The sequence below is a fragment of the Camelus bactrianus genome, chromosome 9 (assembly GCF_048773025.1).
Source record: "Camelus bactrianus isolate YW-2024 breed Bactrian camel chromosome 9, ASM4877302v1, whole genome shotgun sequence".
NCBI lineage: Eukaryota > Metazoa > Chordata > Mammalia > Artiodactyla > Camelidae > Camelus > Camelus bactrianus.
In genome coordinates this window covers 62984281-63007081 of record NC_133547.1, presented here as the reverse complement: position 1 = coordinate 63007081, position 22801 = coordinate 62984281, and the positions used below count along the sequence as shown (strand labels likewise).

General features: G+C 49.9%; 1 protein-coding gene across 1 annotated transcript in view; it reads left to right on the top strand.

Annotated features, from left to right (window-relative positions):
- The first annotated feature begins 15213 nt into the window (after nucleotides 1-15213).
- The window catches only part of CDH5 (cadherin 5), a 30930-nt gene continuing 23342 nt past the window's right edge, over nucleotides 15214-22801 (top strand). The window contains exon 1 of the mRNA XM_010962425.3: nucleotides 15214-15372. The gene's annotated coding sequence lies outside the window, so the exon portion shown is untranslated. The remainder of the gene's footprint in view (nucleotides 15373-22801) is intronic.

Below are 22801 nucleotides of genomic sequence, written 5' to 3'. Positions count from 1 at the left end.
TTTGGAAAATGCAAATCAAAAACCACAATGAGAGACCACGCCACATTCACTGGAATGGCTAGAATCAAAAGGATAAACATTCTCAAGTGTTGGTGAGAATGTGGAGAAATTGGAGCCCTCATATATTGCTGGTGAAAATATAAAATGGTAGTGTTGCTTTGGAAAACAGTTTGACAATCCCTCAAAGATTAAATCGAGAGTTATATGAGTTACCAGGAATTCTACTCCCCAAGCACATACACCAAGAGAATTAAAAACATCTTCACAAAAAACTTGTACATGAGTGTTTATAGCAGTCTTATTCATAACAACCAAAAAGCAGAAACAACCCAAATGTCCATCAACTGATGAATGGACAAACAAATGTGGTGTATCTATACATTAGAATATTACTCAGCCATAAAAAAGAAAGAGTACTGATACCTACTACAACATGGATGAACTTTGAAAACATTTTGCTAAGTGAAAGAATTCAGTCACAAAAGACCACATATTGTATGATTCCATTTGTATAATAAAATGTCCAGAATAGGCAACTCCATAGAGAGAGAAAGCAAATAGATTAGCAGTTGCCAGGGGCTGGGGGGAAGGGGAACAGGGAGTGACTGCTAATGGGTACTGGATTTCTTCTGGGGTGACACAAATGTTCTGGGATTGGATAGTGGTGATTGACACATAACTATGTAAATACACTAAACAAAACAACTACTGAATAAAGCTCAATAAAGCTTTTTTTTTTTTAAGATGGATGTCTCTATTCTCTATTATTTGTCATGGAGAAGATATTTGAGTTGAATTTCAGAAAGTTGGAGGGGCTAGATATTCTTTGGGAGGTGGGGTTCTAGACAGTGGGGATGGAACATGCAAAGGCCCTGTGGCCTGATAGAGCACTGCACTTGTAGGGAACTCAATCCCCCAGCCTGACTGGAGCTGAACGGTGAGGAGCAGGGCTGTAGAGGGTAGCAAAGCTTCGAATACCAGGCTGATGAGCTTGGATCTTGTCCCAAAGAGTGAAAGATGGTGTCTGTCACACAGGATCTGGCACCAAACAGCAGACTGGTGAGAAGAGAGGTGGGATGGGATGAGACTATGTGTGACCCTCCCTGAGTGAGGGAGGGCCATAGTGAGGAACCCAGAGCTGAGGCCCTGCAGGGCCGGCCTATGGGGTGGGAGAGGGTGGCAAACCACCCCCTTCAAGCTTCCCTTGTCACCAGTAGTCCAGACCCCCACACCCCACTACCTAGACCCCAGTCCTCCTTCACTCCAGTCAAGAACCACTGTGTTTCCTGTGAGGGACCCCAGCCAGGACTCAGAAGCAGGAGGAAACTCTCCCAGGTTCACAAACAGGCTGGAAGGGATTGTTCTCTGCCTAAGGCAGGGGGACTCCTGATGAAGGCCAGATTCTTAGACATAAGGGGGAACAGAAACAGCCCAAGCCTTTGAAGAATCATCCATGCAGACAAAAGGATCCCCAGCCTCCCCCTCTCCGCTGGCAGGATTGCCACAGCACTGCCCACCCTTCCCCTACCAGGCTTGTTAGGACTGTAGGTAACCTGAGAGTTAACAGGCTCAGAGACAGCCCTGTGCACGTGAGCTTGAGCCCAGCAGCTGGGGAGGATTGTTTGGGGCTGGACAGAGTCTCTCTTGTTTCCCTCCAGTTCTCAGTGGTACTGCAGGCAGGTAAAGTCAGGGGTCCCCAAGACCTCCCCTAATTGTGACCAGATCAATCTAGTCTGCCCTAGGCTCTCCTTGGCAGCTTCTTTCCCCAGGACCAGCTCAGACTCCCCCTCCCCTAACCCGATTGTGCCCAGAAGACCTGCCTCTGGGTCTCCAGGGGGCAAGGTCTGGACAAGGCTGAGGGGTCTAGAGATGGCCTGGAGAAGGGACAGCCGCAGGAGGCAGACATCCCCAGCTGGCCAGGTTCTGGCCCCGCTGCCACACAGCGTGACTGGGGCCAGGACCGGAGCCCTGTCTGTTCACCCCAACAAGAGGCAGTACCGAGTGGCCCCTGAGCCACCTTCCTGCCCCACAGATGGCAAAGCCTCTGACCCATTGTTCTCCAGGACACTTTGACAGAGGACGCCAGGAATGTGGGACCCAGAGGCAGGAAGTCCTGGCTTCCGCCTGGCGAGCTCTCTGCTAGACTCAGGCCTGACCTCCAATCAGGGAGGAAAAGCCCTTGGTCTCATCCTGCTGCTCCCAGCTCACTGGGCCACCCTGGAGCAAGACCTTGACCTCTCTGGGCTTCTGCAGGAGACGAAGCTGCAAAAGCTTTGGTCAACAGGTTAGCAGGAGCAGGTCAATCCAGATGATAGAGAAGGAAGGGGCTGTCCCCAGGCCTGGCCCTCCCTTGGCCCAGCTATAACCCTCAACCCATTTGTGCACCCCTAAACACACATGGTCACATTGATGTGGGTGCCTTACATGAACCCACGTAGCCACACAGCTTCCAAACAAATGCCGTGCGGAGGCCATGTTCACACCTCACCTGTGCACACATGTGCCTTCCTCACACACCTGCACGCACCCCCACCATCAACCTCTCTGTGGCATCATTGCCATGGCTAACGTTTACTGAGCGCCTACTGTATACCAGAGGCTGCTCTAGGCATTTTACTTGAATCTTCTCAATGCCTCCTTCCAGCAATGGCATGAGTAAGGCACGCAATCAGTCCCATTTTACAGAAGGGGAAAATAAGGCACCAAAGGCTTGTCCAGGATCAGCAGGATGGTAAGTGGTAGATATGTTCGGGACATCACCACAGGCACTGCTTTGAACCCTCATGTGGGCCACTCCTCAGTGTCCCTGCAGCCCCACATCCCCACAGCACAAGCGCTGCTTCCTAACAGCCTGCCCGGATGTGGGAACAGAAAAGTGAGAAACATCTGGGAAAGTGCTGTGCAGATAAGGCATTGTTCTTACTGTTGGGAATTCACTCCCTGCTCAACCAGTTCCTTCCTGGGCCAGGAGAGGCCCCACTTACTCTAGGTCCAGAGACTGCACACTCAGCGGTCACGGCCTGTGGCTCCAGCCTGGCCACAGGCCACCAGACGGGACAGGGTGACTCGCCTAAAATTCAGGGCTCCTCAGGCCCCCACCTGGTAAGACGCCCCCACCCCTCCCCATGCCCCAGTGTTCCCCGGCCTGAGCTTCTCTGTGTGGCTTGAGGTGCCGCCGCCACCTGACTTCACCCCAGCCGGTCCCTGATTCCCCCTCCCAGCAGCTCAGCGCTTCCCCCCAGGGAATGGCCCCCCTTCCCAAATAGGCTTCTGTGCCTCTGACCTTGCTGTTCCCTCTGCCTGGCCAGTCCTTCCTCTTGCCCTGCCCATCCTTTCAGACAGCATGGGGAGCCCATCTTCTGGCAGCTCCACCACAGGACACACACCTCTGTCACCAACTCAGCCCTACCCAGTGCAACTCATGCTGGTCTGACACATCAAAAGTAGGGACCCCACCTGGGTCATCTCTCCATCCCCCAGGTCCAGCTCAGAGCCAGGCAGAGCCTGCACATCATTAAATGTATTTTTAAAATAATAAATAAGCACAAACCATTGTCAGCCCATGGCATGTTGCCGGGAGTGGGGTGATGTTTTAGAGTGAGCACTCAACTGGGAACCGGAAGATAAGGGTTGATATCAGGGCTCTGCTTCTCAGGAGCTGTGTGACCTTGGGCAAGTTACTCAGTCTCTCTAAGCCTCAGCTCCCTCATCAGGGAAATGGAAATATGAATAGTACCTAAGCTTCTCAGGGCTGTAGTGAGGTATCATTACATAAGAAAAGAGGGGAGGGGCCCAGTAGGATTTGGAACCGAACATGTGGGGTGGGATGGGAGCTTCCCAGAGGGCAAGATGCTTTCCAGAATGGGAATCTAGAGGGCTGGTGGAGGTGGGGCATGTTTGAGCTGGGAGTGAAGGAAGGCTGCGCTGGCAGAGGTAGGAAGGAAGAACGTCCGAGGTGCAAGGACAGCATGGGCAAAGGCACGGAGGCAGGAGGCTGGAGCGGCCCGGCCTGAGGTGGAATCTGGGATGTCAGCAAGGCTTGGCACCCCAACAGGAGCCCTGGCTGGAGGTGGGTGGTGTGGCACCAGGTCAGCTACTTAGTGCTGTGAAAGGGGCAGAGCCATGCCCCCTCTTGGGATCGCCAGGACTATTAAAAATAAGGTACAGAGACTGGGACAGGGATGACACATAATAGGTTGGTGACTGTAATTCACTCCACCCCTTTATCAAAAGATTTATCAAAAGATCATCCCTTTCACTCCTCTGGGTCCCCACCCCCAGCCCAGCATAGCTGGGCACCCAGCAGAGCAGAGTGTTTATCAAAAGATCATCCCTTTCACTCCTCTGGGTCCCCACCCCCAGCCCAGCATAGCTGGGCACCCAGCAGAGCAGAGAGATCGACTGATTCAGTGCCTCCTCGAAGGCTTTGAGAAAAGGACTCACTATGTGCTAGAATATACCACAGAACACAGGTGCACACCCGGCCTCACGCCCATGTCTGCCTCAACCTGCCAGTGGTTCATTCATTTGCTCACCTTGCACTCATGCCTGCATTCTTTTGGTCCATGATCCCTGCTCTATGCCCATCCTGAGCCCAGCTCTGAGCACCTAGAGGTGAGCCCAGCCCAGCCCCGGCTCTGGCAGCTCTCCCTGTCCCTGTAGAACCACAGCTGAGGGTGAGACCCCTCGCCTGCTCCTCCTTCCTCCTGCGCCCCTGCGGCCTACCCCTCACCAATCCCATTCCATTTCCCTTGCAGGTCATGTCCACTCCCCTCACCGGAACCAGGGAGCACTCCCCGAATCCCTGCTGGGCAAAAGGGCTTTCTCTTCATCTGAAACTCAGCAGGAGGCTCGCATGGCCCCTGCACTCCTGGCTCACAGGCCACATGCTGCCCTCTCTCCCGCGCAGGCAGGAACCCAGTGGGCAGCCTGGGAGATCAACACACTCCACTTCCCTCTGTCCCCCAGGGCCAGGGAAAGTCTGACCTACGCTCCTCATCAGCTGCAGGTGTCCAGCAGCTGGAGAAACGAGGAAAGAAATGCGAAATAGTTCAGAAACCAAATCAGGCTCCTGACAGGACCACAGTGTATATTCCAGGCTCTTTCTCACAGAAGAATTCTAACTTTATCCCTCAGCGTGTGTTCTGTGATACGAGTGCTGTGTTCACGCTCTGCTCTCTGTGAGGGCTTGGTTTTGTGAACGAAAACACTGCAGTGTGAGTGAAGATACTGCAAACATATCAATAAACAAAGAATGCTGAAACCAAGTCATCAGCGGCTGCCGCCACCCCCATGTAGGGACAGGCCTGCAGCCCAGCCTCTGCAGCCACTCACAATGGTGCACTCTGAGTGGACTCAGAATAAGAAAGGACAGGATACTGGCCCTAGATAGCTAGGTGCTTGTCAAAGGAATGAATTCAGTGAGCCCAAATGTTTGCTTCCTCCCATACATAGAAAAGCACTACATTCTTTAACTTGAGATGCCTGGTTTTCTTTAGATAACAAGTAATCTTTTATTGTTCCAACTACCTGGTCTTTATTGTAAAGCCCCTATATATCCTAGCTCCTCCCCTACCTCTTCGGAGAAGTCCCTCAGAACCATCTGAGAGGCTGTCATCCCGGCTCGAGTCCTCCCGCCAAATAAAACATAACTCTTAACTTTTAAGCTGCGCATTTATTTCAGTCGACAGTTTTGGCGACCACGAAGGGACCCAGAGCAGACTTCTCTCCTTCGCCTGAACTCTACGAGGAACCGGAGCCTTGGTACCAGCAGAGGCCCTTTGTGCCCATCCGCCTCCTCGCGGAGTCCAGATGAATTCGGGTGAGTCTCTCCTGGTTCTCAGATCTCCCATATTGGTTGATGATCCTGAGTTTTATTTGGTGGTGAATCCAGGTACCTGGCCCTCCAGTTGAAACATACTGGGGGGAAATATCCACCCAGGTGGAGACATGCTGGGTGGCGCCTGGTTGAAAGATGATGGGAAATACCCACCTTGAGGAGACGTCCGAGGTGGGGCTGGTTGAAAGATACCAGGGGAATACCCACCCAGTGGAGACATCATGGGTGGGGCTGGTTGAAAGATACCAGGGTAATACCCACTCAGTGGAGACGTCCCGAGTGGGCCCAGTTGAAAGATACTGGGGTCTGGACTGAGTGGTTAGGTAAGAGGCTGGTCTAATGCTTTCCTCAGTTTGGCTACCTCCATTAAATTTGTCGGGATAAAAGTAAAACTCTTATGAGAAACCTTTCAACTGCAAAAATGGGACCCTCCTCCTGGCTGGTAACAGCTTTCTCGGGTGACTGAGAAACTTGCAGGAGTGGTAGAAGCAAAGACCTCATACCATGCAGTTGTCTCTGCTGGAAAACCTACTAGCAATTTTATTCTGACAACCCGACCTTAAAATGGGGACTAGAACTTTCAAAACAAAAGAAAAAGAAATGACAGATTGCCAGCCTCCAACCAATAACCCAGCCAGATTTATATATGTACAAAACTTACAACTTTAATTGGGGAAAAAAAAAAATCTCACCCTGAAAGTAACTAGCCAGGCCTGATAAAAACATTTTTTGGAATTCTGACCTTATAAAAACAAAAGCCCCTTTAGGGGGAACTTGGATTTCTCTTCCTGTGTCCTTGAAATGTAAATGTTTTATTTTTCTCTGGGTGTTTTATGTGTGTGTATGTATGTATATATATGTTTCCTTTTTTTAAAGGAAAACTTGGACTCTGCCATGCAAAAGGTACATGTATTGTGTACACATGGCAGCCAAAGAAATAAATTCTTTGATTGTACCAATTCTCAGGCATTTTGCCATTTTAACCTTTGTTTCATCAGCCTGGGTCACAAAGGCCTTTACCTTTTGGGGAGTAAACTTTTGAATTTTATTCAGGCAACACCCCAACTCTCATGTGGAAAACCCTCTTTATCTTACTGGTTTAAAATCACTATATGTATATTAATTGATGGCCATATGATGGATCCTTTAATTTGGAAAAACTTCTAAATTGGTGAAAGTTAAGAGAGATCTCATTATAAACAGCTGTTTTATTGGTACCTATTAAAATCAATCAAGTTTAAAGGTGGAAAAATATATCTAATGGTTAACCTAAGAACTTAGTTTAAAAGAGGGAAAAGACCAGTTTGGAAAGCTACATTTGTGTTTTCTCTTTTCCTTCAATGGGTTTTAGAGATGCTAATAAAAACATTAGAATAATTAATGTTAATTAGGTTGAGTATCTGGAAAAAGGAATGTAAAAATGTCAGAAGATTTTTTTTCTTAATGAAAAAAAAATATTAATAAGAGATTTACCCTGGGTTTAACTTATCAAGGAAAAGAGATCTTACTAAATACCTTATGCAAGCTTTTGAAGACATGATAAAGTAAACCTTAAAGTTTTAAAACTTTGTTTACAGCTCTTCTCACTGATACAGAAAAGCAAATTAAGGAGATACAATTGGGCCTAGGTGACAGACCAGTTCTTCGGGGAACTGGAAGCAACTGTCTTTGTCTTGCAGATCAGAAATGTAAATACAGCAAACAATGACCTAGGACTGAGCCTAATTAGCTCAATGAGATAAAACTTAAGGCCAAAGAAATTTTTGGCATTTTAGAACTCAAAACTCTGACGGGTCCTTCAGACTTTGTCAAGAAATCTTAAATGTCTTTTTCATAAATAGTAAGCCTTAGTGATTTGAGCAAGCAAATTCAGCTTACTCCAACTGTTATTTATAAACAGTAAATTTATATTGTAATACCTAACTCATAAATAAGTTTTAAAGTGAAGCTATGAGATCTCTAGCTTTTGTCTGTTTATAAGTCTGTGTACACATTATAGATATGAGATATTTCTACTGCAAAAAAAAAAAAAATCAAAGAGCTCTGCTTAATTGACGTAAAGATAAGAGCTTACAAATTATTTTCAAAATAATAACTGACCAAATTGACTTTCAGGTTCACGTGAACTGGAAAATATTTAATATTAAGTTAATGCTTGGTATTAAGTTTAGTTTAAGTTCGTTCTAATTAATAAAGACATATTTAGAGTCATCAATATTAAGTATAATACCCTTACTGTACCTAGGTTGAATGAAAGTCAAATAAGATCCTGTTATATCTGTTGCAGATTTGTCAAAATAATAATAATAATAATAATAATAATAATAATAATAATAATAATAATAAATGTGTGATAAAATTCTAAGTAAATTAAAATGCAAATGAGAGGAGACCTTTTGGGTAAATTCTTTAAAAATATATTTTTAAAAATGTATGCTTAAAATAATCTCTAAATATTTGGTATCTTTAAATTCTAGAGTTGTGTTAAATTAAGTGAAATGATGGGAGTTTATTAAATAGCTATGCCATTTTCAGATAAAATAAGATTGAAATATTACTTACTTAACATTTGACTTCCTCTTACAGAGAAACTAAAGGTGTTTAAAAATATTAATAAATGTTTGGCACCACCCTGAAATATTCTCTACTATTAAGGGAAACATCTCAGTATCCTAGGAAAATAAGGTGAATGTGTAAAGGAAGATATAAGGAATGGAATTATATTTTGTTAATGGAAAATAGCAACTTTGTCCTGAAGCTGGTAACTTCTGAATGAAAGAGAAAATAAGGTACAAAATAATATGAGTATAGAAAGCTGTGGAAGGCTTGTGGAAGAAGAACCCTGAGGAAAGAGTTTTGTACATGGTCGGGATTGGCTAAGTTTAGAATAAATTTGGTCAAAGTAAATGAATCTTAGAAGTAACCCGGTAAAAGACTAGATTTGGTTTTCTCTCTGTTAAATGGACAAAGTTTTCTTAAAATGTTAATCTCCCTTCAGTAACAGATTGTAAACTACTTATACTCCTTAAGTGATCTGTTCTGCCTTTACCTTTGAAATATTTTCTTGTTAATGAATAAGTTCTACTTTACAGTGATCTATACTTTTATCTGACCAAGTGTTTTGAAACCTTTTAACAAGCTTCCCAAATATCAATTTCTGATTAAAGTTCTTTTGATCTCCAGTTAACTTTGGGATGCTACAGAGGGAAACATCCCAAAGAGAGATTTTAAAGTAGTAAGTTTCATTTGGTATGTTAAATAACATGGGAAGTATTGTCAAATGAATAATAAATCTTCCTAGGTTATATTGTATGAGAAAATATTATTAATATAGATATTCTAGAATTTATATGGACTCCCTAAAATTCTGGTATATCGGAAATGTTACCAGTCATAATTTTGATTATTGTGACCAGGTTTCTTTATCGATTACAGTGTAACAGTGTTTAACCATGCTTTCAAATCTTTTGTCATTTATAGACAGTTATTGTTTTATTCTGATGATTTTACAAAATGCTTTCTTTTCAAGGAGATTTACTGGTTTCTAAGAAATTTCAAGCTATAGCACTGAACTAAACTGGGTAAGAAATTTTAAAGGTCTAATGAAAACTGATTTCATAAAACTGTTAACAAAAGGATTAATTACATGGGACTGAGTAAACTGATGAATATGGTTATAATTTTTGATTTTGTCTGAAATATTACTGGCTTTAATCTGTTTCCCAGACATAAAGAAACTCTTCTCTTTAAGCTAGTTATGACTCACAGCAATCTGATGAATTATACCTATGTAAGCAGACTTGGAACAGTTATCTTTTCTCTCTATCTGATCCCTCCAGAGACTGGAAACTCTTAGGTCCCCAGTGGCTCTATCAGATAAATTAAAAAGATCATCTCCTAACAGACATAGGAATCTCAAGGTATTTTAAGGACCTTAAAGAGAAAACAATTTACCTAACTCTGTAAGGCAAAAATCTATGACAAACCCTTGACGTGGCTTTCCTGGCCTTAGGAAACCTTATTAACATTCTAGCCTGAAGACTCCTTATTAAAATTTCCAACACAGCCAATTTAAAAGAGCCTATATGATCAAATAATTAGACTTAACTTGTAAACAAATTAATCTTGATTTGACTATATTTGATAAAAATGAGGGAACTTTAGAGAGAAAAAGATTATATTTTAGTGGATATTAAATTCTAGTTTTGTTAATTGAGGTCTATATTTACTAAGACACTTCCCAAATCATTCCTTGCTCTTATGTTACATTGCTGCAAAGTTTAATTGAATTATTAAAAGGACACTGTATGTTTGTTTCTGAAGCTCAGTAATCTATCCTTGGGTAAAGATCCGATGCCCCATGACCAGCAACCAGGGGATTATACATACTGGAACAGACATGACTTAAAGAACTGTCTCCAACCTGAATGAAAGGACCCTTTACCAGGTACTCTTAACTAGCCCATGCACAGTGAAAGCTAAAGGAAATTGACTTTTGGATTAGTTTCCAGTCAGAGAGAGCCCCTGCAGTGGACTGGCCTATAGAGTACTGCTCAACTTAAAACAATGCTCAAATGAAGAAAGAGCTACCAGGCCAGGATGAGAAGTAGACGACATCTGAGGTAGACAGCTGACCCAAGACACCAGACCAGGCCTGTATATACCAATTACTTTGATATTTGCTCACACCTTTAATTATGAACTAATCCAATTGTTAGTTTATGGTAAATTACCTATGTCTAGTACTTCTGTGTTACCTTGGTGGGTTTCCCTACTCCAAGGCTCTAACTAGAGAGCCCTCAGAAAATTTATTCTAAAAAGGAATGATAGTTCTGTTTAGGCCACTATTGACATTACAAGGTGGGAGACCTCACCTGGCCAATTAATACCTGCTCTGAGCCTGACCATGAATATGAATTTTCTTATAAGATCACTCAAGCTCAATCAGAAACACAAGCAAAATTTTAACCCAAAATGTAACTTCTCAACTATTAAATCCTTACTTGTGACCTTATTAACATTACTAACTGTATTACTTATATCCTGTCTATTTTATAAAATTGTTGTCTCCTCCATTTCCCAGTGTGTAACTAGGCCTCCAACAAGACTGATGATGGCTAAACATCTTGAGGAAATAGATAAAATTTATAACCCTGCATAAAATAATTGTAATAGTGTGATTCTAGGTATGGGAATGAGCAACGAAGGGGTAAACATCTCCTGGATCATAATAGACTAGTAAGACAGGTGATCCAGAGAATTTTTGGTATCAACAGGGCCTGATCCAAAACTAGCACTTTGAGTGGCATGTCAACAGATTCTTTGCCTGATCTAGGAATGAACCTTCCTAGCACCGTGGGACAAAACTGGTCATGAAATATCTCCCAAAATATTGGTCAAATTTAGGACCAAGAGGGAGCACTGTGAACGAAAATACTGCAGTGTGAGTGAAAATACTGCAAACATATCAGTAAACAAAGAATGCTGAAACCAAGTCATCAGCGGCTGCCGCCACCCCCCAGTGGGGACAGGCCTGCAGCCCAGCCTCTGCAGCCACTCACAATGGTGCACCCTGAGCGGACTCAAAATAAGAAAGGACAGGATACTGGCCCTAGATAGCTAGATGCTTGTCAAAGGAATGAATTCAGTGAGCCCAAATGTTTGCTTCCTCCCACACATAGAAAAGCACTACATTCTTTACTTGAGATGCCTGGTTTTCTTTAGATAACAAGTAATCTTTTATTGTTCCAACTACCTGGTCTTTGTTGTAAAGCCCCTATATATCCTAGCTCCTCCCCTACCTCTTCGGAGCAGTCCCTCAGAACCATCTGAGAGGCTGTCATCCCGGCTCGAGTCCTCCCGCCAAATAAAACATAACTCTTAACTTTTACGCTGCGCATTTATTTCAGTCGACAGTTTCTAGGTCCAGGGCCACTGTGCACAGGGGTGAAGAGCCTGACACACCCACGCGGGCCCTGCAAAGCCGCAGATCGGATTGGCAGTGCCCTGGCTGCCCACGCTTTCAAGTCCACATGTACAGAGCCCTCACCCAGTGCCGGGCGCCCACAAGGACAGACATGCAAAGGAGACACAATCTGGGAGCAGGGAGGAAAGATGAGAGGATGCGGTGGTGAGCCATGAAGGGGATCTGTGTTACACAGGCTTCAGAAGCCCCGAGGAGGGGGCAGAGGCGGCGAGCTCCAGGTGGAGCAGGCGATGGGGGAAGCGGGGGCAGCCCAGTAAGGAGAAAAGCAGGGGCAGACACCCAGTGGCCTGGCTTCCCGGTGCCACCCGTGGGCCTCACACTCTGTGGGGAGGAAGGAACAGGATCCCTTGTCGATAAGCCCCTTCTGTGCGCTGGACTCAGCGGGGCAGGAAAGCCTCGTGGGCAAGGAGATACCTTTGGAAACAGAAGCCTGGTTGGGAATTTCCAGTCCACCGCTGACAAGCTCTGCAATCCTGGGGAGCACTGAGTTCCCAGGCTCTGTTCCCTCATTGGTATGATGGAAATAAAAATAGAACCCTTCCCAGGGCTTGTCCTGAGGATTAAGGGGAAGTCCCCGTAGAGGGAGCGCTCTCAAGCCGTGCATGGTCCTCTAACGTGAGCGTGCAAACTCCCTCCCACGTGTGCCCTGGGAACCACAAACCTGTAGGTCTCAGGGTTCCAGTGCCAGCTATTCTGACTCCATGAGCCTAGGATGGGGCCCAGGAATCTGCATTTTCAATGCACACGCCCCAGGTGATCCTAAGGCAGGTGGCCTGAAGACCACCCTTTGAGAAATACCTGTTCAGTGAAAGCTTGCTGTTACCATCACTTATTTTCATTATGTCATCTGCTGCTCTGACAGCAATTCAGACAGTTCAGCAAAGTCTGAACTGGCAACACATTTCCTACATAGGGAAAGAGGCTCGGAGAGGTAAGTCGGCTGCCCCAGGTCACACAGCCAGCGATGGGGCAGCATTGGATCTGTTAACCCCCAGGCCCAAACCTCTCCAAGCAGGGTGTCGCTGGGCCCCCTCCCCGGTCAGCTTTCATCCTAGCAGAGGCCTGGTGGGTGTTCCCAGGCCTCACTGATGCCCTCCCCAGCCCTCACCTGCCAGCCCCATTGCTGCTTCCTCCCCTGGCTACTAATCAGGTCTCGCAGACCATCCCATTTCCTGCCAGCCCACAGGCTGCCTCCTTTGCTCCCAAGGGCACTTCCTGGCCTTGTGCCCTCCCATTACCTCCTTTGCCTCCAGGGAGGTTGGATCTGGGGCTGGGCAGTGGCAGAAATCAGGCAGGAGATCCTGAGGAGACCCTCGGGGGCCCTCAAGGGCACTAGCCTCCCTCCCTTGGCATGGACTACCTCTGCATGGAGGCCCCCTCCCCGCCCCGGGGACACGTGAACAGACAGCCATCCCCTTGTTTACAGGCGACAGGAACAGCAAGTTTCAGGGCAGAGTCAATGTCCCTATGGACTGGGAGTACAAAGGGACTTGGCAGATGGTGCCAGGACAGATCCTGTCCCTGTCTGCTACCAGCGCCGAGTCTGAGACGCAGTAGGAAGCGACGCCCGGGCCTGGCTGGGTCCCATGGGCATGTAGACCACGAGGGTAGGCAGTTGCCGCAGGCTGGGGTGAGGACCAGGGATGGAGCCCTGGCCTGTCCTGGCTCCTCTGTGGCCACCCCACCCTCAGGCTGGAGAAGGCAAGAGTTAATCCTGTTGGAGAAGGAAATGCTGAACCTTTGTTCATTCCAAACAGTGATGATACAGAGTATGTGACCTCCCTCCCGCAGTGACCCGCCTCAGGGCACTTCTCCTTCCAGCCCCCCTGGCTTCCCTGTCTGCTGGAGTCCCCTTGGCACACAAATATGCCGGCATCGCTTAAAACAAAACAAAGAAGCCTCCCGTTTCTCGGGTCCTTTCCCTTCAATCTGTCTTGTCACTGACATAATTGACCTCCGACTTCCAAATCCAGCATCAAGTCTCAGTCCTCGCCTTTCCCAGGCTGACCCAGCCGACATCCCCGGCTTCCCTCCTTCCTCCCTGGGCTCTCTCCTAACAAATCTACAAATCTCAGAGGCCCAGGGCCTCCCTCCTTATAAACTCGTCCATTGCCGTGGCCTCAGGTGCCAAGCTATATATAAGCTCACAGCTTCCAAACCTCATCTCCAAGCCAAGTGATTCCGACACATCCACCCATGTCTCCAACTGTATCCACCCTGTATCAACCCCGCCTCCAACTGCTAACCTGACGTGGACATGCGGTGTCTAAGGCCATCTCAAACTTAAGGCCCAAAACAGAGGAATCTTTATCTTCTCCCCAAAAATACTCTTCCACCCCATTCCCCATCTCCACACTAGTGTCCACTGACTTCCCCCTGACTGCCCCTGGGCCAGAATCTCTCCCTCTTAGGTCTCTGTTTGTCCAGCTGTATAAGGAACCAGTCCAGGACTTCCCAACCATTCTCTCACCCATGGGAAAACAGGGGCAACTAACTGTTCAAAGGACAGATTCCTACTACCAGCCCTGGGAGTTTCCAGATCAGTCAGACTGGGGTGGGGCCCCCTATATGCAGTTTGTAAAACCTCTTCATATGACTCTCATGACAGAATCTGAGCACCTCCTGCCCCAGCTTCTTGGTTCTAATGGTCTCTGGTCCAGCCTGCAGCTTCCCTCCCTATCTTCCACACCGCTCTGTGATTCTTGTTTAGCTCGAGAGCCATGTGAAATTGAGGCTGATTACCCCCATTTTACAGAAGAGGAGACTTAAGACTGGGGTGGTGGGGTGCAATGGGCTCACCGTCACGTCAAAAGCAGAGTCAAGAACTTGACTCCACCTGATACTCCAAACCCAAACAGCAGCCCCACAGCCAGGCTGGCACCTCGCAGCTGGAACCCCAGCTCACAGAGCCAAGAGCTGCGGTCTGTGGCCCATCTCCCCTCCACCCCACTACTGAGGCCCCTGAAGCCTCCCCATCACCTGCAAAGTCTGCCCCTCCCCCAGCGTGTCATGGGGTTACCTGGGAAAATCTGGCTCTGGGCTCAGGCTGACCCAGGCTGTATTTCTGGCTCCACTACACCCAGCTGAGTGGACATGTGCTTTAAACTTGCTGAGTCTGGGTGTCCTGAACTGTAAAATGGGGGTGAAGGCACCCACCCTCAGGCTTACACGATGGGTGAACTAAGGCCTTGGCAGATGCCCCAGAGATGAGGCCTAGGGTTGGGGTCCGGGTTGAGCGTCCCAGGCCAGGTCCAGGGCTAGGCCTCCACGGAGACAGCCCAGCGGGGCTGAGGCAGCCGCCCACCGCAGGGCCTGCCTCTCTGCAGCCAGCCCAGCCCTCACAAAGGAACAATAACAGGAAACCATCCTGGGGGGAAGTGGGCCAGGGCCAGCTGGAAAACCTGAAGGGGCGGCGGCCGGGCCTCCCTCGCCGCCGGGTGTGGCTCCCCTGGAGAGGCTGTCGGCAGAGTCCCACACAGCTCCACAGCAAGCTCGGCCCAGCCAGACAGCCCGACGGAACGGACACAGCGCTCAGCCCAAGGGCACGGTGAGTGAGGGTCCTCAGCTTCCCCATCTGTAGGATGGCCATCACCAGCTCTCAGGGAAGAGCACTCCTCGGGGCAGACTGGGTCTCCTGGCTCAGAGCAGGGCTGGGAAGGTGCGTCCAGAGGTGGTGCCGCGGGCAAGGAAGGGTGTCCTGGGGGGAGGGGGGAGGGGCTTGGCTCTCCCGCAGGTAGATGCCCAGGGTCCAGGGCCCACAGGTTTCCACGGGTGCCGGGCTCAGATGCTCATAGGGCAGGGTTCTGTCTCAGTCACTCAGCATGCCAGGGGCAGAGGACTGGGATCCCCGCCTACGCTACCCTGAGGTGCCCCTTCCCCCATGAGAAAGGATTCCCCCCAAGGCCTGACATCATCCCTCACCACTTGCCCCAAAGGCTCTGTACTAGGATCGGGAGAGGAGTCCTGGAAGGAGAGCTTGGAGCCTCGGCCCCTCCCTGTCAGCCAGTGCCCCCATTTTCAGTATAGGCAAGCTGAGGCTTGGCTCCAGGTCCTTGAGGTCCTTCCTGTAGAATCCCCTCCCCTCCCTGCCCCAGATGCTGTCAGGGCTGGTTACGAGCTGTGGGAGCTGTGGTCTTTCTCCTCCAACACCTGGAGACTGAGGCCCAAAGGACCCAGTAGACTTCATATTTTAGAGAAGTTCCCCCAAAGACTTGAAGGCGGATGGCCTAGGGTGAGAGCTTGGCTTGGAGGAGGCCGTCCCGGGTGCAAATCCCAACTCTACCACTGGCTTCCCATGTGACTTCGGGAAAACCACTCAGTGTCTCCAAATCTCAGTCGGCTTGTCTGAACGATGAAGATGGCGATTCTTTCTGCGGTTCTCTGTGAGAGCTGAAGGTGGTGCCCACAGGAGGCTGGGAAGCCATGGAGCCCATTACTTTACGGCCAACAAGCCCATGCCTTAGGGACGGCCTTTCTCCATTTCTCAGTGGAGGCAACTGAGATTTGAGACAAGGTCTGGTACCCCAAAGCCCAGGCTCTTTCCAGAGCCACGTAGCTTCCCATGCGTCAACATCCTCTTCCTCTGTAAATTAGAAGAAATGGTCTTTTCCTAAGTCAATTAAAGGAGGCGCTGTACACCCCTGGTATTGGGAATGGCAGATAGGAGGGGGAGCTTTCAGAAATCACAGCTGAATTTACCTGCCGGCCAGAGCTGACCGTGGCTTGAACGTCATAAAAGTTTGACCCCTGGGGTCGGTCAGTCCCCAGCAGGTGAGAGGACGTGTCAACTCGTCCTCTGGGCAGCTGCTCCACGCCAGGCACTGTGCTTATTCCCCACCCTGACCCCATGAATGCTTCTGCCATGGGGGGTGGGCAGAAAGGATCCTGGTAGAAGATGAAAGACATGCCAGGGGAGGCAGGGAGCTTGGGCAGCTTGTTGGACCTGGAGAGGCCAGTGTGGTCAGAAGGTTTTTAGAGCAGGGAGTGGCAGGAGGGCCAGTGATGCTGAAGGCCATGAGTAAGTACCAGGAAAGCTTTGGTTCATCTTCAGATGATGGGGAGCAGGGGGATCCTCCTGTCTGGCCTGAGTTCAGCCATGTGTGTGCCCTAGCCTGGGGGACAGTAGATGACTGAGGCGCCCAGGAGCTGCTGAGCCTCCAGGGGGCCCTGCCAATTCCAGCTTACTATGGTGAGGGGGTCGGCGAGGTACCCATTGGCCTTGCAGGGGTTAAGCTGCCCGCCCTGAAGTCTGGACCTGAGCGATTGTGCTGCTGAACAAGGGCCGGACATGGGGCAGGAAGCCGGAGGGGCCACGCTTATTTTCTCCCAAAGCTTGATGACTCACAGCTCTGCTGCTGCCTTGAGGATCCGTGATAGATATAGTGGCCACTAGAAAAATCTTGAGCCCCTTGCTCAGGGGGATCCATCCCTGCTACTTCCATCACTTCTCTGCACCCCCTCAGCATTCTTGAAGCTACTAAAATTATTCCCATTTGACAGACAGGACTACAGAGGCCAGAGAGGCTGAGCAGCCAATCCAAGGTCACACCCCACTGCCCAGCCACAGTCCACAGGGATGCTTGAGGAGGAAAGAAGCCAGGATTGAACCTGACAGTTTAAGCCATAGAAGCAGGCACCAGGATGAGCCAGGAGCCTGATAACCCTGGGGGAGGAATGTTCTAGGGGACAGGTGCTGCCCTGAGTGTCTTGGTTTCTGGCTGGAGAGGTACTAACCAGCCCATCCTAACCTAGATCTAAGCTGATATTGGGTGGAGAACCACAGAAGTCTTCTTGGAGGAAGAGCGGGAGCCCCAGAGGATGCTGGGAGGTCTTGGGTCTGCTCTCTGAGCTTCAGTCTTTTAATCTCTCCAGGGCAGGGAATGGGCCATGTGGTCCCTAAATAAATTTAGGGACCTCCAGATTATCTGTCAAAGTGTTAACAGTCAACTTCTGGCAGGTACAGATACTCGGAGGTGGGGAAGTAGGGCCCAAAGAGCTGGGCTGGGCAGGAGGTGAATGAGATTTCCTTCTGGAGAGCAGCAGAGAGGAGCAGGAGGTGGGCCCAGGCCAGAACCAGGAAATGAGGTCAGGTGTGAATCGGCCAGTCAAGCTCACAGCTGCCAGGCCAGAGTAGGCGGGTAGGTGAGGGTTGAGACACCCACACACTTACTGAGCACCTACTGTGTGCCACGCTTCACCCCCATGGTCGCATTTAATCCTTCATTATAAATAAGGCTATGAGAGCTCAGAGAAGGCAAGGGATGGGCCTAAGGCCACACAGCTCATGAGCAGCTGGGCAGGTTCAAACAGACAGGTGTGTGAGACTCGTTCTATTGCCCCTGCTGACTGCCTCAGAGCCCCAGGTAAAGTTGGAAAGTCCAGAGGAGGCTGGAAAAGGCTCTCAAGGGTGGGTGTTCTCTCTTTGAAGTTTGGAGTTGCCTCATTAGGACATAGAGGGATAGGCTAGTTGACCCTGGAGCCCAGAGACCTCAGTACAAATTTGTTTCAAACAAGCTCAAAGACTGTATTGAGGATTCAGGGACTGAGTTCAGTGGGAATGAACACCGTGGTTGATTAGTGATGTCTGCCATGGGTATGAGTAGGGTTGAGTGGCAACTCATGAGTTCTGCTTTGCTAGCCCTACTTTAAGACAGGGCTGTGTGTATGTTCATCAGGGACCCATAAGGAGGATAGTCTTGTCCTCAAGGGCTCAAAATCCTAATGGTGCTGTGTCTGACAAAGTGATGGGCCATTAGAGATGCTGTTTGGAGACAGGGAGGAGTTTCTTTGAGCTTTATCAACTATTGTACCCGCTCTGACCACCCAGTGTGTGGTCTGCAGATGCGCAGATCTGTTTTAAAGCCTGTGAGTGAGAAGGGAAGCAGTGGCAAGACCAGAACTGGAAAGCAAGACAGGCTGGCAGACAGCGTTGGGGACATTGACACCTCACGGTCCAGGGCCTTGAGTTTATACAGCTGGATGCTGGGATGAAGCAGACACAGACCCACAACCTGCCTGACCAGAGACACTGGGACTAGGAGGCAGAGGCTATGCTGGAGCCAGAGTCAATCAGAAGACCTCGTGGAGGGTATGGGCTGGGGCTTGAGAAGAAGTAGTGTGTTCACCAAGGGGACACAGCAAGCAAGAGCTATCTGGGCAGAAGGAACAGCCTGTGCCAAAAACACGCTAAAGAGAGAAAGAGTACATCCTCTTCTAGAAACATCTAGTTCTCGCAGCTGGAAGGGGCAGGGCGGTGAGGGAGAGGAGAGCCAGAGGGGTGGGCAGGGACATACCGTGCTGGGCCCTGGACGCTGGCTCTGGAGCTAGGCTTTGTCCTTCAGGGGGTGGGGAGCCAGAGAGGAGCAGTGAGCAGTGGGGCAGTGTGGGCAGCATTAAGGAGAGGGAGGCTGTTGGCAGAACCTGGAGGGGAGGGGATCAGATCTGGGACTGGTAGGAGCAAGTCATAGGGCTGAACTGAGCCCTGAACCAGGATAAAGCTCCAAGGGGCCAGCCCCAACACACCCCATCCCTCCTGCGGCCTCACCCTTCATCCTCCCAGTATCTCTGTGGCGGCCAAGGCCCAGCTGTAAATGCTGGGGCTCAAGGAGGCAGTTTGGGAATCCCTGAAGGAGTTGGGGGATCACTGGCTCCAACCTCTTCCCTACACTGAGGCTCGAGAGGAGGGGTGGGAGGGCAGTGGGGAGAGCCGCCCAGGACCACACAGGGAGTGGGGCTCGAGTGCCCCCCACCCCCACAGGCACACCTCCTGCCTGTTCTGGGCCTCTCCTCCCAGTGCCTGGCCCCTAATTTCTGACCCGGGGCTGCTGGGCTGGAGTCCAGAGCCTGTAGGAGGCTAAGCTGGGACTCAGTGTCCAGTACTCTGAGGCTTTGCCTAGGGCTGGGCTCTGCTGCCAGGTCCTGTCCTGGATGATGGAGGGTGTGATGGGTGGGAGCAGAGGAGCCAGCCCCCAGAGCAGAGACCCTACAGTGTATGGAGCTATGTGCCTGTGTAGGCAACACATTTGTGTCTCTGGGGCCAGAGGATGTTAGTGTGTATTCCTGACCCCTGACCCAGAGTTTTCCTCTACCCCACCCCCAAGGGGCCTCCAGCCTGCAATAACCCCCCAAAGCCCAGACTTAGCCCCTGAAGCCTAAGGCTTGAACAGGGTTTGGGCAGAACCAGCCCAGGGCGTTTGCCAGGCTGCCTGCTGAATGGCTCCCAGCTGGGTCCAGGCTTCCTAAGGTCCATTTAGCTACAAAAGGAGCAGCCCCAGTCCACCCCCTCTTCCATCTCCCTCTGCATCCCCCTTGCTCCTCCTTTTAAAGAACATATTGCTGAGCAGAACTCACAGCCCCTTCGAGGACAAACCCAGTGACAGATGGGGGCCACAGAGAAAGGGACCAAAGGGAGTCTTGCCTGCTGTCCCACAGCAGGTCAGAGAGAGGCAGGACTCATGCCTGGACTGAGCCCCTCGGAGGAACCGGGGCCCTCCCCTCTCTGCCTTCTCACAGCATCCTCTGCTCCTCCCTCAAAGCACACACCACAATTTGAAAATGTGTGTTTTTTATCAAGTGGTTAGTGTCCCTCTCCCCCATGAGGGTGCAGCCTGTATTTGCTCCCCACGTGTAGGTCAGTGCCTGGCACATAGTAGGTGCTCGATAAACGTTTGTTGAGTGACTGTATAACCCCTGGGCTCTACAGAGGGCTTCAGAGAAGTGGTGACATGTGACCTAAATCCAGGCAGAAGCAAGAGTAGGGCAAGCGCAAAGGCTGGAGGGTTGGAGGGTGTGGCCAAGGCTGCCTGCGGTTAACACGCTTCAGGCTGGAGCAACTCCTGGCAGCTCACCAAGTACCCTTGAGACCCAGACAGGGAATTGGAGAGGAGCAGAAAGAGGCACAGAACACCCCTGTGCCACCCCCACTACCCCTGCAACTTGGCTCAGACTTCTAAGCCTCCCCTTGGTCTGCTCAGGACCAGCCAGGCATCTAGGATCTGAGCTCAGGGGTCCCACCTGCTGCGGACGCAGACCCAGACCTAGGAGTTCTCCAAGGCCTGGACCTCCCATCTGCACGTGGCTGAGCCCAGCTACCCACTGATGCTCCAAGGTTCCCCTGCCCCTTCTCTGGGGCACCATGCCCACTAGCAGGGGCCTGGGCCATATACTCTGTCCTCTCATTTTGGGTCCCTGAACCTTCCCAGACCAACTGAGGGCAGAGGGCCCACCCTCCTCCATCAGTCCATTTGGAGTGGACCCCAAAAGCCTCTAACATGGCCCTGGGGACATGTCATTGTCACGGGTCCTGGATAACAAGGACATGGGCCGGCACCTGGCCTCTGGGAGCCCAGCAGGCACATCTGAGCTGTCAAGTGAATCCCTTCTTCCCCTCGGCTGTTGTCAGGCAAGTTCCTGGGGCTGCTCAGCTGGGTGTTTCTGAGCACAGAAATCACTTCCAAAGTCCTCAGACCCTCTGCACATCTGTCATAGCCCAAATCCTCCCAGCAGCAGCCTGATCTCTCCTAAAACTTGGCGACAGCAACCAAGAGACGTGAGTCCTACTTGTACAAAAGGGGCTAAAATAAGCCTGACCCCAGCTGTGCTCTGACCACGCCTCCAGAGGTGTGGCCAAGGGAAATTCTGTTTCCAGCTCTGGGTCCAGCAAATCCCACCAGCTGACTTCCTCTCCAACAGCAGAAGGAGGAGTGGCAATGGTTTGAAAAAGCCCTTCCCCTCGGCCCCCATTTAGGTGGACAAATTTCTAACACAAAAGGCAAAAGGCAGAAATAAATGTGGCTTTTCAAATGGAAAAGTCCCTCAGGACCCTCTTAGATTGGGCACAAAAGGAGCCCAGGATTTAGAAAAAGATAGATCTGGGTGAGGGTTTCAGATCTACCACTTATGAGTTGTCTCCAAGCCTCAGTTTCTTCCTCTAGGAAATGGGGATGATAATTCCTACATCCTGGGGATAGTGTGTAAAATAAATATGGTATCTATGAAAGCCAAGCATGGAGAACAGCTTCTTCTTCTATTACTATTACCATTATTACATGTGAATGTCACCACAGGGATAGAGTGGCATGATGGAAAAAGCCTGACTTGAGGTGAAAGGCAGCCTAAGTTTAAATCCTGCCTCTGCCTCTTAATGCTGTGTGACCCAGGTCGATTCACTCCACTTCTCTGAGCCTCATCTGCAAAATGAGATTACTGACAACTACCTGGAAGTTTACAAGGTTTAACTGAGATAAGGTTTAAGTGTGCCACTGAGGAGGTGTTCAAGAATGACTGCCCCAGGCAAGGAAGGGCAGACTTGGGAGGACACACAGGGGTCCAGCATGGGGGTGGAGATGGGGCTATGTGATCCTTGTCGCCCAAAGAGCCCCCACCTCGAGTCCTGCCTCCTCGATAACGGCTCAGGTTGCTGAGCCCGCAGACCTGGCCCCCACCCCAAAAAGTCACCCAGTGATGTGGGGTGACTCTGTGGGAGCCAGTGCCAGTCCTGTGTGCCAAGGAATTTCTCTCCAGGGCTCACAGCAGGGAGAGATTCCTCTGCTAGACATGGACTAGGACCCAAGGGGCTTTTCTGCATATTCAGAGAACACTCCGTGTGTGTGGCCAGCCAAAGCCCACCGAGGGGGTAATGTCCCCTTTGAGGCACGTGGCCATAGCCTAGGACTGGTGTCCTCTGCTTTACTTATGTCCAGTGTGGTTATTTCTTTGTTTGGCTGATGGCTGCTGTCAGCCCTGGGACCACGACGAGCCAATCCAAGCGGCCCTCGACAAACAGAAAGCCCTGTTCCTCTTCACTGTATCAAATGGGGTCCTGGCAGGAAACAGAATTTACCCCAAGCATTCAAAAGAAGGGACTTTATGAAGGGAACACTTACAGAGCTGGAGCTTGGTCAAGGGAACAAATGGGCTGTTCAAGCAACAGGCCACCCCAGGACCAAAGGGACAAAGAGGAGAGGAAGGTGTTTCCA